The 5,591-nt window shown below is 30.3% G+C and overlaps 1 protein-coding gene across 1 annotated transcript in view; it reads right to left on the bottom strand.

Moving 5' to 3' along the window:
• Positions 1–5,591, bottom strand: part of LOC106867733 (SCO-spondin) — a 133,446-nt gene that overhangs the window by 1,278 nt on the left and 126,577 nt on the right. The window lies entirely within an intron of this gene.

Genomic DNA, 5,591 nt, shown 5'->3' on the forward strand with positions numbered 1-5,591 from the left:
CTGTTGATAATTTAATTCTCTCAATTTCTTTACACCTCTCTTGTCTCTATTGTAGCATTATGTTTTGTGAATGTTTGAAATTGCACATTGTATTTTCCTCAAGATCATATCCTTGTTCAGTGTCATATAGCTGCTCTAGTCTTTGGACACAATTATACAAAACGTATTATGAATATGTTTTATGATTTTAGCATGATAAAATTTTCAAAAATGTTCTTAAAACACTGCAGACTGTATGAGCATTGAACAGTTCTGTTAATATGCATTTCAGTCCTGTATTGTGTGATAAGTAAGTAATTGAGAAAGCATCAGATGGGCTAGATTTCATTTGAATTATACCTCTAGTCATACCTTTAATAGCGTTGAAGGTGGGACAAATATAAAATTCTGGTACCATAGCTACATAACTCAGGCATAGTAGTATGTGAGTTGACCTGAACAGCAGATGAATATATTGAAGATGTTGCTAGCCTCGCTGTAATACAGTAGCTTGCTTTGATATAGTAGTCTTATTCTGAGCTATACAGTAGACTTGATCTCAGTTGCTGCCAGGCCTTGGTCAAAGACACATGTCTTCACTTCGACTCCTCACGTTATCTCCCATATATGTTATTCACATGTCTAGTCACCTCAAGACAATATATAATGGTTTGTAAAGAAAGATATTTCATCACACACACATACTCAAAATGATTTTTCTCATTATACACATGCATACATACTTTAATACAAATATTATATGTTACTTCTTTGAGAGCAAAAGCAAAAATCAAAATTTCCTATGTAAACATACGTTTTTGTATCATACCACATGCTTCCATCACCAAAGGTGAACACAGAAGAAAGTATATATTTATTCACAAAAATGTTTTATGGTGATTCATACTAACTGTTTTATCATTTAATAATAATCACTTGAACACCCAACGACTGCAGCTATAAAATGGTGACCCTGACATAAAAAAAATATACATATATATACACATATACATATACATATATATACATGCATGTATATGCATGTATATATATATATGCATAAACATATATATACAAACATACATATATGCATACATATATATATACATATATATATACATACATATATATATATACACAGCGTTAGGAAGGGCATCCAGCTGTAGAAACTCTGCCAAATCAGACTGGAGCCTGGTGTTGCCATCCGGTTTCACCAGTCCTCAGTCAAATCGTCCAACCCATGCTAGCATGGAAAGCGGACGTTAAACGATGATGATGATGATGATGAGAACATAAATAACCGATAATTCTGGTTTAATACTTTGTAACATAACCATTATTCAGTTCCACTTCAACCAATTTGTTCTTGTTGTTCTTAATCAATGACTCGCATTTTTGTTTAGGAATTTTTTCCCATTCTTCTCGACAAATTTTCTTCAAATCTGGAATGTATGTTGGGGCTCTTGAATGAATTTTAATTTTCAAATAGCACCACAAATTTGCAATGGGGTTCAAGTCAGGTGGCTGGCGTGGCCATTCTAATAATTTCATATTGTGATTGACAGTCCATTTTTTGGTAGACTTTGCTGTGTGCTCAAGGTCATTATCCTATTGTAAAACCCACCCTTCACAAAGCTGGAGCTTTTCTACAGAGTCCCATAAATTATTGTTCAAAATATTTTGGTACATATCTGCATTCATTCTACCATCTATCACATGTAAATTGCCAGAGCCATTTGCAGAGAAACACCGCCACACCATGATGTTGCCACCTCCAAACTTTATGGTAGGAATTGTGTTTTTCGGTGAATAGGCGGTACCATCTTTCCTCCAAACATGGCTATGCAAATTTCGTCCAAACAATTCAATTTTCCCAGAATGTATCAGATTTATCTTCATGTTCATAAACAAATTTTAAATGGGCATCTCTATGCCTTTTAGTCAACAGTGGAGTTTTTCTAGGAGAGCATGACTTCAGTTCATTCCTATGAAGTTCATTGCTGATTGTTCGTAGTGTAACACTAGTCCCTGAAGCTAACAAATCTTCTTGAAAGTCTTTTCCAGTGATCATTGCAAGATTTTTTGATTCTTTGCTTCATTTTTTTTAAAGATCTAGGGGAAATCTTGCATGGTGCACTGGATCTTATTCTGTTTTCAACAGTTCCCGATTTTTTATAAATTTGAATAAATGAAGATATGGTAGAAAATGGAATACAAAGGGTCTCTGACATTTTCCTGTAACTTTTACCTGCTTTCCACTATTCAATAATTAAGTTTTTCACTGAATTTGTGAGTTCTTTACTTTTCGCCATTATTGTGACACTACTTTATGTTGTCTCAGTGCTGAATGATGAAGCTAGCGTTTTGACACTTAAAAATGACTACTGATAAGATTATTGGAACAAACGAGAAAATTCTAGTAGAAAAAATTAATTTAACAGTATTTTGTGGCATAGAAAATCATAAATTTATTCTGTCCGAATACTTTTTTCACCCCTAAATATTTATGATTGTATATAAATTCATTAGTTACTATAATTTATTAGTTTCTTTTGTATAGTCTTAGTTTATGCATGTGTTTGCAAATATAGTATTGGTATATCCCATTTATGTTAATTAGAAATTAAATAAACTGAGATATTATACCTGGTTAAGGGGTAGAAATTCCATGTTAAAGTGATGTATTTTGAGTTGATATAAAGAATAATAATAAATGGAACAAAACGCATATAATCAATAAGTTCCTTTAATTCCTACACATGTTTCAAAAATTATATGCATTCTACTCCAAAGGAATAAGAGATGCTGGTTTATACATATAATTTTATCATCAGGGAACTATTTTACAAATGCAAGACTTGTGCTGAATGCTAAGATTACGAAGTTAAATGACCGTTAGAAACAAGAACGTTAGTTTACAGGGAGCTGTTTTGGGAGAGAGGCTATGGACGCTATACTAAGAGTTTAAATTAAGAGAAGACATAATGAACCGCAGAAAATTCTTAAAATTAATAATAGTGGTAATAAAAAAAAAAATTTGTAAGTGGAAGGAGAAAAGGAAAGAATCAAATGGATTTGTGAATTGAGTAAATTTTCATATTAGACTAATTACGTAAATAAACGTTTAGAAGGAAGGAAATTAAAGATGGATAGTAAATATGGGTAAACATTAATGTTGTATCATATCAAGTTACGGTAATTAACCTAAATAAATGGCAATAGAAGTGTACAAAACTATAAAATAATGAAATAATAAAAGAATACGTAACGTAGGTAAAAGTATATGCAAAAATACCTATTTGATGTAATATTGTAAATCATGATAAACTAACGTATTATATCCCACCAGAGAAAAATGTGCTTCTTATATATTACTGTATAGCATAAATGTATATTAATGAAAAACGGGAGTGAATATTGGACATAATATAGAAGAAAGTACAATTAGAAAGATATCTTAGAATATTCTAATGGATAAGGAAAGAAGTGAAATAAATCTTGATTTGATAAAGATGAACGAAGGGGAATAAGCATGAAATTTATTTTGCAAAATTACTTACGCTAGCAAGAACTTTAGTATATACATAACAATATGTGTGAACTATATAAATATGACTATATCTGGAATAAAAAAAGCCGTGCTAACTTGAGGAGTAAGAGAGTAGAGATTAACTTACAATGGGGGATAACCACTGATATTTTATCATATTAAGATACAGTAACTAATCCAAATAAATGGCAATACTTGATGCAATATCGTAAATTAATAAAAGAATACGTATGCAATGAATACATATTTAAAGTTATATTGGGATACTTGTCTAACTAAAACATTATATCCTGTCAGGAAAAGCATGCTACTTTGCATATTACTTTGTAGCACAGAGGTATATTAAAAGTAGAGTTAAAAGTAGGATGGAATATTGAGATAAGGTACAAGTATTGATATATCTTCAAAAAAATATACTTATACATAAAGAAATAAATGAATTAAACGTGGATTTAGGAGGATTTGAAGGAGATGAACAAAGGGTAGTTAGCATGAAATTTACTTTATAGACTTACTTATGATAACAAAATCGATAGTATATCTGTAAATATACTTAAAACTCCATGAATATAACTCTACGGGGGTTGAACTAACTGTACTAACTTGAGAAAGAGAGAGAGAAGGTAGGAACAGCTGGCGTTGGAGTTAGATATAATTGTTATTTTAGATAATATTATAATGTTATTATTCTTATTATTGATATTATTATTATTATTATAAATTATTATTATAAATATAAAAAAATAAATTTATTATTATTACTATTATTGTTATTATTATTAATGTTAATATTAAGGAGATGGATATGTCATAGTAATATTTTGATTACTATAAAAAAAGTAAATTAATAATCATCATCATCATCATCATCGTTTAATGTCCGCTTTCCATGCTAGCATGGGTTGGATGATTTGACTGCGGACTGGTGAACCAGATGGCTACACCAGGCTCCAATCTGATCTGGCAGAATTTCTACAGCTGGATGCTCTTCCTAACGCCAACCACTCTGAGAGTGTAGTGGGTGCTTTTACGTACCACTGGCACAAGGGCCAGTCAGGTGGTACTGGCAACAGCCACGCTCAAAATGGTGTTTTTATGTGCCATATACATACATATATATACATAGATATATACATATACATATACATATATATACATATACATATGTATACATATATATATATATATATATATATATATATATACACACACATATATACATATATACATAAATATACATATACACACACACACATATATATATATGTATATATATATATCTGTTAAAGTCTGTCGTACCGGCCATGATGAAATACCACAAGGTATAGAAAATACGTATTCGCCTTTATATATTTAATCCTTTATATTGAACACTCAATATTTCATCTATTCAATAAGACATATTCCATATATTCAATAAGACATTCAATACTTTATTTCATTGTACCATCCATTTTTATTTTATATTATATATTGTATATTCCATATTCTATATCCCACATTGGTTTTGCAGGAATATAAATAAAACATAAAAAACAGACAGTGCTGGAACTCTTTTAAACAAAATAATATATATATATATATATATATATATATATATATAGATACATACATATGTAGTAACGCCTGCGCACGCGTAGTCTTACGCATGCGTAGAATTAAACAAGCAAGCGTCTCCCGCTCAGTTCATTCTCTTTCACGCTGGCCAGCGATTGAGCATGGACGTTTGTTTAAAGCTGTCTCTACATCTTTCGGTCTTATACTCGACAGCTCGTTATTCTCACCTCTAAAGATGTATAACTAAAAAATTTGTATGTTTATCACCTAAATAAATGTTGTTTGAGTTGTTTAGTCTGGAGTTCAGCGTTCTGTCTATTTCTTTAATTTTATAGTAGAAAGTCAGGTATACAATCTAAAGATGTATAACCCACTTTCTACTAAACATATATACATATATATATATATGCATATATATACACATATATGTATATATAGATACATATAGATAGATAGATAGATACATATATATATATATATATATATATATATATATATATATATA

The sequence above is a fragment of the Octopus bimaculoides genome, chromosome 2 (genome assembly GCF_001194135.2).
Source record: "Octopus bimaculoides isolate UCB-OBI-ISO-001 chromosome 2, ASM119413v2, whole genome shotgun sequence".
In the NCBI taxonomy this organism is placed as follows: Eukaryota; Metazoa; Mollusca; class Cephalopoda; order Octopoda; family Octopodidae; genus Octopus; species Octopus bimaculoides.